The sequence below is a fragment of the Drosophila subobscura genome, chromosome O, assembly GCF_008121235.1.
Source record: "Drosophila subobscura isolate 14011-0131.10 chromosome O, UCBerk_Dsub_1.0, whole genome shotgun sequence".
Lineage (NCBI taxonomy): Eukaryota > Metazoa > Arthropoda > Insecta > Diptera > Drosophilidae > Drosophila > Drosophila subobscura.
The window spans coordinates 13,846,269-13,858,091 of NC_048533.1; positions in this window are offsets into that span (position 1 = coordinate 13,846,269).

Sequence of the window (11,823 nt, forward strand, 5' to 3'; positions counted from 1 at the left end):
CACGTGCCGCCTATCGATTGGCAAATGATTTGTTATTTCTGAACTGAGAGATCTTCTGTGAGAAATGCTGTAAGGAACGATCTCTTGAAACGCAAACAGGAAAACTCTGGCATAAATTCTCAGTTTATAGATAGTGTTGGGTTTTTGTTGTGCTGATAACAAATAATATATGATGACATCATAAATCGCTTGTAAATTTCACTAAAATAGGTCGGGAAAACCCAAAAGCTATCTACATATTTGCGAGGTTAAGCAAATTGACAGGCAAATGACTCACGCAGGGGGCAATAAATATTAGATATTATTTTTAGTGTAAAGCTAACTGAGTGTTCCTTTGAAGATGATGCTGCAACACTGCCAAATATTTATTTCTCATTGTGCCACTTTTTGTTTCAATTTAGTTATCCTAACGCTCCGATCGTTAACTGAATCGACCCATTAAAACCAATTAATTATTCCCTTAAATACATCACATCGCTACACTGACAGCCCCCAAGCCCCATTTCTGGCTGTCATTCTATCCCGCCAGTTCAACTTTTTTGCTTTAATTACTTTACTTTTGGCGTACAACAAAAAAGTTAAGAGGGGAATAAGTAACACAAAAAAAAGATCGCAACTTGGCCAACGCCGGCGCCAACAAAACAGCACAAAAAAACATCAAGCCAAGCATTTTTTAGATACTTTTTTGCCACACCATCTCTCCCTCTCTCTCTCTCTCTCTCACACTCTTTCTGCTGCTCTGTTTGCAGTCGCTGTCAGCGGCGTCAACGTCAGCGTCGCCATGCGATTGCAGTTTTTATTTTCACTTGCGCTTTCAATGCAAATTTGCAATAAAAGCAAACAAATGTTTGTTGTTGTATTTGCTGCTGCTGGCTGCTGGCTGCTACTTTTGTTTAATTAATGAGAACTTTTACTTTCGACGCTGACTGACGCTGACGCTGCTGCGGCCTGCGTCGCTGCTGCTTACGTAAATTGTTTAAAAATATTTACGCCGCTTATCAGCCAGAGAGAGAGAGAGAGAGAGAGGGATGGGGAGGAGCCTGCTCTGTGCGTTGCAGGTGGCGGGGTAGCTGGCGATCAGCAAATTGCGCAATATGTTAAATGCCGCTCAACCGGGTGCCTCGAGACGTGCCTCAGCCGCTGCTGCTGTAATGCCGCGAATCAATATCAAGCTTGCAGATACAGCGGCAGATAAAGATAAAGATAACGCATGATGATGAGGCAGGGAAATAATAAAAGAAAAACATTTTGTCACGCGTCAACAGCATACTTAGATAATCAACGCTAACTGCCAGTCATACAGCAGCCACACAAACACACCGAGAACACACACACACACACACACACGCAGAGAGCCAGCATGGAGAGCCAGAGCGTATCAGTAATGGCCTTCAACTTTCAGTTAGTGGCGCCTTATCGTCCGTGGCAGCGATGCCGCAGCGCTGTCAGCTGTTCTGCTACGCTGTAAGAGAGCGTTACGTCCACTCCCCCCTCCCCACCCCCCTACTCGAACTCGCTTCGTAGTTTTTTCCAATTTACACGTTCTAAATAGTTTGTGCAAAAGCCGCACGAGTGTATGAGAGATACACGAGCACTTGAGAGTGGGTACGGGACGGGGGGAGGGGGGCACTGCTAGCATCACGGGGGGAGCAAACAGCGATAATAATTATAAATACAAAGTAGTTTGTTGACGTTTTGTGGCTCGTTCGTTCGTTCGTTCGTTCGTTCGGTTTGTTCGTTTCGTTCATTCGCTTCGTTCGTTTTCCAATTCTCGCTGCGCTGCTGCTGCTGCTGCCGCTGCCTCTGCTGTTTATCTTTTGACTTAGAACTTTACATGTTGGCGTAGGTTGTCCGCTGGCCGCGCTGTAAATTTACCGTTTTGCCCCGTACAGGGGTTCAACGAACGCTGAATGAGCGCGGCAGCGCCCACATGGTCAATCATTACGACGCTGCTTGGCTAAGCTCTCGTCTCGTAACGTATCTGATGGATACAATTTGGAGCGAAAATTGCCTTCCTTTCGCTGCCCTTCAGCGGTAGCTGCTTGGCTGTGGAGGCATATAAATCAATGCTGCAAAATCGCACAAAAGATGCGTTTCCAGCGATAACCAAAATGAATAATTTGAATTTATTAATATAGATACAGATACACACACACAGAGAGAGATACATATGCAGAAGGCAAACGAGATCAAGATTAGCGCCCCGATTCGCCGCTGCTCACCTTGACTCAATGGTCAAATGTGCAAAATGCCTCAAAGTAAACTTTGAACAACAAACTTTATAGATACGACAGACGAAGCGCCAGACTCACCGACTGACCGACTGACTACCAGTCGATGATCGTGAATCAGCCGTGAGCAAGCAGCATTTGCAAAAAGGTTTGGCCAGCCAGCCAGCCAGCCAGCCCCAGCCAGGCCTCAAAAGCCAGCTTGTAAAAGATGAAGGTCGCCTGTTACAGATACACAAACACACACACAGATAGATAGCTGCTCCCCCTCCAGCCGATCATGTTTTGATTGATTAAGCCCGGCCTGTAAACAGAGGCCACCAAAAACTCCCATTTAGCCTTTGGCTTGGGGCTTGGCCAGACCGCGAAATTTGTATTCGGTTTGTTGTGCAAGGTCAAATGTAGGAGGTTGGCTGGGCAGCAAGAGGCGCAGCAAGTGGGTCACGATGCCAGCCAGAAACCCACAGATGTGGGGGCGAACGATATTAGGCTAATGGGCATTACAGGTTTTAGATTTAGGCCCTCTGGTCGCTGGCTTTAGCTTGAAACCATGTCTGCCCTGTGGTTTACATTGCCTTTTTCTTCTATTTTTGGGGAACCTAAACGTAGACCCACTTGGCGCTTTCCTGTTATTCCAGAACACGTTTTTGTCTTACAAAATTTATGAGGGAACCAAGACAGAGCTTAACTATTGTTTGGCAGTTTTATGACCGAAACATTATTTCTATAAATATTACAATTTGCTTAAATTCTGTTTTTGTTTTTTCACTAATAAATTGCACTTTGCGCCATTTGTTTTGTCTCCCAGAATAAAATGGAAATTTCCATGGCGCGTTTTACATGGTGCAAGAGGCAAGTCGGCCAAGAGATCATAATTTTAGTTGTCGCTCATTGAGAGATATTTTTAGTGGAATGCATTATTAAGAGTGCAGCAGCAGCAGCAGCAGCAGCAGCAGCTAGAGGCGGTGCCGGAGGAGGAGGAGGCCAAAGCACGGCCAGGCGGCCACCAAAAGATACATTTTACATTTTGTCAGATACAAATGTGTTAATTGCCTGGCAGTGCGTGGCCAGGAATAGAACGCCCACACGCAAGTGCACACTGCCTGCTCGTTCGGCTGCATCCTCAGTGCATCGCAGGCAGCGAGACATTAGCGCGAATCTGTGTCGTGCAGCGCGTGTGGGCGGCCCAAGAAGTGCGAAATTGTGTAAACTGAGCGACAAATGAAATTAGCCGACTGCTCGGCAAGTTGTGACTTTGTTTAGGCAGGCAGAGCAGGCCGACCCCAGCCTGAATTATGATCAGCGGCGGTTGAGCGTCTGCCCGATGATGTCATCCTTTTCTCTCACTCTCTTTCTGTAATAATTACAGTTATGCGCTGCTTACTGTTTGATGCTTCAGTCTGTGGGTGCCCCCCCGGAGCCAAGGGGCACAGCTCCTCACACACTCGAGTGGCTTGGCTTGGCTTTGAAGCTGTCCACACACACAACTCTCGAGCTCTAGTGGAGTGCTGCTGTCTTCTTCCATTGTGAAATCTGCCGTGGGCCGTACTCGAGATTCGATTGGAGCTGGATAGTTCCAGCTGCTGTCCGTCCAGCTGCCGCCCAAAGGCATTTTGTGGTTTTTTTTTGCCTTGCTTCGGGTTTTCCTTTAGACAGCGACAACAATTTTATTGGCTGCTAAACGAAGAGCTTGTCATTGGGTCGTGCGGGCTAAATTAAACGAGGCGTATGCTTAATATATTATATTGCGCATACGTCACGTGGTGCACGGTAAACGCAAACGCAACTCAATTAACACAACGCGAAGCAGGGGCAGGGGCAGAGGCAAAGGCAGGAGCAGCTTCAGCAAATTGCATTTATCGAAATAATTAAAAGAATTTTAAAATTCATTTTAGCAAAAACAAAAAGGAAAACTCTTGGCAAAGGTGCAACAAGAATTACAAGAAGAGGCAGCGGCAGCACTTGGCCTGGCCAATTACGTCAAGTGTCTGAGAGGATCGGTTCTCGGTGTGTGCCAGACACTTTTTAGGCAATTAAATGCGCTAATTTCCACTTGATACGAAGTGCAGAACATTCAGCAAAGATGATGCACAGCATTCTGACATTTGTTGCTGCGTGGGCAGCCAAAATGCATGTCAGTTCCTCAGCTCCTTCCCCCACCCCGCCTCTCGCTTTGGATATTTGCAATTACAATGACACTCTGGTGGCTGTTGGCTGTTGGAAGGTGTCTCTACAGAACACTGCTGCTCGACGTTTTGCCGTTTTGCGCTGACTGACCCAAATTCGAGGAAACACACTTAGAAATTGTCTGCGAGAGAGCAGCGAGACAACAACTTTGGATAGCACTAAGTACACGCAAACAACATGACAAAAACAAACAGCCAGCGAGGGCGTATATATCTTTCTATATTGTATATTGTCTGTGTGTGGTTGTGTGTGTGTGTGGGCCCACCACTTAAACCCTGCCAAAAGCAACCTCAGGCGGCACATGAGCAACGAAACTTTTCGCCGGCTGACAAATCGCGCGCGCCTTCGCGTGGGCAGACCAAAGCTGCCACACAGCGTCGGTGGCAGCAGCAGCAGCAGCAGCAACAACAACGGTGGCAGCGTCGATCACCGACATGTGGCCCTAATTCATGCGCAAAAAAAAGGCAAACACAAACATGAAGCTATCGAGCAACATGTGAGCGTGGTTGGCAGTCATTGGAAATACCAGGTGGAAAGGCAAAGGGAAAATCCCTTAACATGACAAATATATTTGTAGATGTAGATGTAGAATGTAGATGGGGGATGCAGAAAACCCTTTGGAGGCTCTGGCACATCTTTTTTCGCGACAACTAATTACTTTCCCACGAGCTAACGATCAAAACAAAAACATTTTCCGCCGCTGCAGAGCGAGAGTTCTAATATTAAACTTGACCAACAAAACACGCCCCAAAAAAAAGCAAATTAGTTATAAATAGATGGGAGGAAAGATGAAGGAGAAGCGATCTATAAAAATATGCAATCCCATTCCCATTCCCGTGGCAAACAAAATAATTTATGTTTTTGTTTGCAAATACTTGGGAGGTGTTCGCATTGTGGCTGTGTGTCTTCCGATCTGTCTAAGGTGCGCCACAGTATAGATGCGATGCTGGTGTTGGGGATGTAGGTAGAGGTCCAATTGAGAGCTTTTTCCTTTTCCCTCACCCTCTGTCTCGCTCTCAAAAATGTATTTATAACACACGAAAATAAAACTGCAACAACAAAAGGAACGCGCAAAATTCGCTAAGGGAGCAACAAGAACAAAAAGGAAGGCAGCGAAATGAAGCGTAATGGGCGCACACACACACGGAGACTAGAGATGGCAGCGTGAGGGATGTTTAAGGCACGAGGCAACACAGGCAGGGATAAGTACAAATAATAAATATTAATTATGTACTTAAAAGTACGGCAGCAAACGATCTTTCTCTTTCTGCAAAACTCTCACGAAAATCAACATAATGCCCATCTCTAGAACCCCCAGCAGCAGCCACATGGGCAGAGAGAGCACGCGGCAGATGATCATCTCTTCTCTCCCTCCGAGCAGCGAACCTACGATTTTGGCGGGTGACTGTGGGCCCTGGGTCTCGCTTGATATGTGTGCCACACACAGAGACATAACCCAATAGGGTTATGCCCCTCCACCCTCCACACACACACACACACTCAACGAACCACTCTTATACTCTTATACACACAAGCAGATCTTATACTACCATACAATGGGCAAAGTGTGCGGCAGCCAATATTTGCACAGTTGGTGCCTGCCGAACAAAGCTCGCACAGAAAAAATGTTTTGGCTGCCTCTTTCGCATCCACAAAAATCACACAAAAAAATGTATAATAAAAATATTGCATAAATATATAAATAAATAAATAACACAACACAAAAACACGGCGCAAAAAAATAAAAAGGTAACAACAATGCAGCGCCTCTGTGCGATTCTGAAGCGTTGCGTTGCGTTGCCGTTCGTTCTGGTTCGTTCGTTTGTCGTCTTTTATTATTTTAAGGCCTCAAATTTCCCCCTGCCCACTAACAGGGGAGAGTCACTGAATTTTGTCAGCTGTGTGGAGCGAGAAATGGGTGTGTCTCTTATCCTAATCCTTTTCTCACAATATTGCACATTATTTATATTAAAATTGGAAATGTGATGGAATTTTAGCTGGCAAGCAAATGTCTGCCAAATGAACGGCTGATACAAAGAAATAGTTTTTAAGATCTTTTAAAGAATTTATCTCGAACCAAAGTACTTAATGGAACACTTCTATTGGTCAAAATGTAAATCAGAACTTGCTGAGGAACATGTTTAAGAAAGGAATAAAGGGAGGAAAATTCTTGTAAATTAGAATAGACCATTTTATGTTTATGTTTTATTTTTTATGTTATTTTATGATTCCTAAACTTAATTTTCAAATAATATCTGGATAGTTTATCTTGTAAATTATTTAGATTTTTGGCACTCTAAAAATCGTTTGTTAAGTTCTCCGTTTAATTTCCCGGAAATACATTTAAATCAAGAACAAATTCGTTTGCCGCTTAAAGCAATTAACTAAACACAAAATTATATAATATAATTCATTATTCAATGTAGAATCAATTCAGAGACCTAATTTAATAAAACTTTGGTATTTTAGGGCTTGTAAGCAGCCATAGTCACCCTCTAGATAACCTTTCTTCAAAGGGGTTTTTATTTCGTGAATTTATGTGACCAAATGGATGGGTGGGCCGTGCAGGGCAGGGGCTGTGAAGGGGCGTGGTTCGTGTTCGTTTGCCTTTAATCTAAATTGGCACACAGTAATGACTGCATGTGTGTGTGTGAGAGTAGCTGCGATGTGTGAGCGATCGCCCATGTCTTCCATATACAAATGCTCATACAGACATCTCTCTCGATCTCTCGCCCTCTCCTGCTGCCCCTCTCTGTCGCTCTATCCACTCCTTGGCGCTGTTCTGCCTGCTTCGTGCACACCCTTAATTGTGTAAAATAAATTGGCGCTGCCAGCAAAGCTGTCGCTGTCGCCGTCGCTGCCGACGTTGACGTTGCCGTTTGACGTCAGCTCAAAGCTTTTTTCTTTATACTTTTTTGTTGTTCTTTTTTTTGGGTAGCACTCTTTGTTGTTGTTGCTGTAGTTTTTGTTGCTATAATCGCGCACAGATTGTAAAAATTTAAATTTATAGATAATTTTCGCATGTTTTAGGTTTTTCGTCCGCTCGCTGGCACACACACACACCCTCACACACACCGCTACTAGCTAGTGTAAGTGTTGCTCTGTGTGAACATTTTTCGTGTATATTTTTAGAGATAACTTTTACGCATGACTTGATATGCTAAATTGAATTGTGTGCCAGTCTGTGGGGGGGGACAGGACAGCAAATACCTTTATTTTACATCGCACACACACACACGTACGGATAGGTGGATAGATAATGGATGGCTGTGCGGATAGATAGTTGGGATAGATGTACGGCAATGCCATATGCAGGGCTGATGTAAGTGATCCGCGGGTTGCCACGTTCATGGGCCTGGGCCTGTAGTAGTTTTCCACAGATAAGAGAACGTCAAAATATTATTAATTTTGAACTGTAGGACAGTTGAAGGTCTCTTACACAAACACGCGCACACCTTACTTATAGGGAATATGGAAGGCAGAATGAAGGAACCGAAGAAGGGAAATTTTTGGAATATTTTCGAATATTATTTGCATGGGTTCCTACACTATATGAAACAGCGCGAAGATCTTATGTCTTGAAATATTTCCGATTACATAACACTCTCCCAGCGACCCTAATAACCAATTTGCACGGACTCGAATGATTTATTAGAATTTTCTTAGCCGTAACCCTAGCGGGCTAGAGGGTTTCCATCCTCCCACATAGACAACACTGACCCAGATCGCATGGAATGCACGTTGCAAATTCTCAGGAAAAAATAAACCTTATCTGGCACTTGTTCATACTATATGCACCACACTGTATCTCTGTGTCCGTGTGAGTGTTGTGTGTGTGTGTGTGAACGTATTACTTAATGCGCCACACACAATCGGGGAGGGAACTTTCGCTTTCATTTCGTTTTCATTCTGCCCGCACCGCACCGCACCGCTTCCGTTCCATTCCATTCACATGAACATGCCCATTCAGGCCCGCGACTCGGGTCTGGGCTGGCTGGGTTGAGACAGGTCGTATACTGGATGATGTCCGTAGGAGCACGGGACGGGATATGATGTACTAACCTTTCCCAGAGTGACTGCAGCAGCCAAAATTCTGTGTAATCCAATTTGATGGGTTTTTATACTCTTGGCGGCACTGCGAGTCGGTGTGTGGAGTACAGTTGGTTCCGGAAGTGCTATAATCCGTTATTTCTTTTGATTTTTTGGGGCTATCCTTCGGGTGTGGGAAGTCTTAGTTAAAAACTTAAAACTTTACAACTATTATGTACTATTTCCAGGCACCACATTTTTCTCCACGATCAGCATTGATCGCTACAGAATTTGATTTGAATTTATTTAAGGCACAGATTTTTAGCACTTTCTTATGGGGGGTGCTGGGGGTAGCTGCAATTTCTGTTGAAATTTGAAATTTCTTTACACTTTTTTTGTTGTTTGTAGATTTTTTGGTTTAAAAAGTATCCAAGTTTTTCCGTGTTTTCCCAGTGGTTGGGGTTTTTCGCGCGCGCGTATTTGTGTGCGTGGGGGGGTGAGGAGTATGCACCGAGTGTGTTTGTGTGTGTTTGGGTTTGTTTGTGTATGAGTGTGTGCTTAGAATCCGCGCAACCGCAACCCGGTGTCCGACGCGTATCTGCCGCGCAACATGTTCGTAATGTTCAGTTCGCGAGAAAATAGGTTAAGAGTGCCGCAAAACGCGCCACGGCTGCGTTGACGGCGATGGCGACTGCGACAGCGGCTGAGGCAGCGGCAGAGCTATTTGTGAATTTTGAGCAAAAACTAGAGGCACGCGAGAGCCGTATCGTATGTGTATGCTGATCTCGGGCAGCGCAGTGGCAATTTTGCACAAAACGTCGTCGCCGCAGTCCAACTAGAAAAAGGCGCAAACGCAGCAGCAGCAGCAGCAGAACACAACACAACGGAGACACGACGCTGGCGTTTGACGACGCCGCTACGACCTACCAACCGACTGAAGCGGCAGACACGAACCAAATTGCCAAAAACCTTGATACCGATCGTAGCAGCAGCGCAAACACACAAACACTCACACACACACACACAGAGAGAGCGAGCAGCAACGAAAATGGCAAACACACAAAAATTTGTAAAGGCAACAACAAATTGAAAAGAAAGAGCGGCAGCAAAGAGAGCATTCGTAGCATGAAAGAGCTTTTTGCCAAATGTTTGCGGCCGAGTGGCGACCGAAGCGAGGCAGAACAGCGATCTGCACGTTTGCGAAAAAAAAGAAGTAAAGACAGCGCTGTCGGCGGCAGCAACATGTGCAGCAGCAGCAACAGCAACAGCCGCAGCGCCCCCGCTCTCCAGCTATCTCTCTCGCTCTCTATCTCACTAGAGCGTCGACGCTCTCTCTCTGTAAAATGCGCTCACGAAATTAGATTTTTATGAGACAATATCAACAACAACAACATATGCACCATAGCGTCATCGTCGTTACTGCTACCGCACCCGCAACCCCTTCTCAAAACGATATGTATGGGCTCTCTGTGTGTGTGTGTGTGTGCTTGGGCGCAGCCAAAGTTAAAACTTGCAATTTTTTTTTTGGCCAATTTTTGGTGTGGTTCAGCTTCGGCATGTCGTTCCGTCTCTTGCTTTTGGTGGCCTGTGCCTGTTCGTATTTTTTCGGCAAATGTTGCTGTTTGAAGGTCAACTTTACGACCCATAAGCGCAAAAAAAAATTGTGTCTATGTGTGTATGTGTGTGTGTTTGCTTTTTTTCATGTTTTACTTGGCGTTAGTTGCGTCGCAGTCGCCGTCGCTGCCTTATTTTTGGCACATTCAAAAAGAACGACTGTATGGGTGTGTGTGAGTGTGGGCAATTTTACAAGCGCGTGTAGGGCTCGCTGCTTTTTTAACGGCCGCTGTCGACGGCACTGCCTTGATCACTCACAGACACACACACACCCATGCACGCCGAGATGGGGCATGCGTTTGTATGAGAGCAAAGAGTGAGAGAGATACAAGGCAAAAGGCAGGCAGGCAGGCGGATAGCTTTGGCTGCCTAATTTGTTGTAGCTGTTAGGGAATTATAATACATACTCTCATACACATGTACATATGTAGATCTGTACATACATATGCGAAACACATGTACACATTGGCTGTTGGTTGAATGGATTGTTGCTCTTTTTTTATAAATTTAGAATTTTTGCAGTTTTTCATTCGTTTTTTTTATATGAAAATCGTCCACCGATTGGCGCGATCTAAAAATTATTACGTGATTGAAGTAATAATTAATAAATTTGGCTATTTATAACCATATTTCTTGGAAATCAATTGTAGGTGTAGATTGCAGATTGGCTCCAAGTTTCACTTTTGCAGATTCCTCCGCACAGGCCATATCAAATGAACGTCATTCGGCTCAAAATGAACTTCTATGAATGGATCCACAATCTAGCGGAATGTGTGTATTTGTGCAGATAACGGTACACCATAATCCGCTTGCGTAGGTTAAAATTGCAATCTCAAGGGCCTTCCACCGCATGATTACATGATTATCATAATGGAACAACAAGGGAGACAACGTGGCTGGGATTTACCTATGCTAAGTGTATGTTGTGTACAGTAGTCGGTTACATACATATGTACATATTTATGTATGTGTGTGTACAGTGGCCAGTTATTTGTATGCGAAATTTGATACAGACCCACAATATGGGATTTGGTCGCGGGAAGTAATAAATAAGGTAACAAATCCAGCAACAAATCTCCCATCTTCTTGCATTTTCCCGTCAAATTTAACCTAGAATTCACAGTTTGCCTTAGAAGCGATCTTGATACAACTAATTTGTGGCAGCAAAGAAAACCCTACCTAGTAAATTGAAACTGCTCTTAATCATTGATCTTTCCCCATCTTATACTTTGGAATCGCGCACTGTTCCCGTTATCTGGCCACGCTGCTCGTCTGACCCTTTTTCGCACACATTATCTGCAGGCGGGGTCTCGTCCGCGAAGGCGATCGCTTCATGTAAAGGGGGGACCGGACCACATTAATCAATCACGATTGATTAGACCGCTATAAATACGCATTATTATCGATTCGGTTTCACACACACGAGCACGCAAACACACACTCGCACACAGACATATGTACGAACACACGCGTCAATTACAAGGCGGCAATGTGGTGGGCGTCATCGTGACAACTTCACTTTTTAGCACCTACGAGCTTTGAGAGCGTTTTTATTACCGTAATCGCAGCAACAATGGAACAATGCAAAAAGTCCAATGTGATTAGAAGAGAATTACAACCGCATGCCGCTTAGAAAATAACGCGACTGAGCGACTGGCGCAGGCGGGCAGCGGAGCAGCAGAGCAGCAGAGCCGTGGCAGCGACACGCAATAATGCTGGCTACGTCGGCTGCGACGCGACGTCTCGCTCACATAATCGCAAAGAG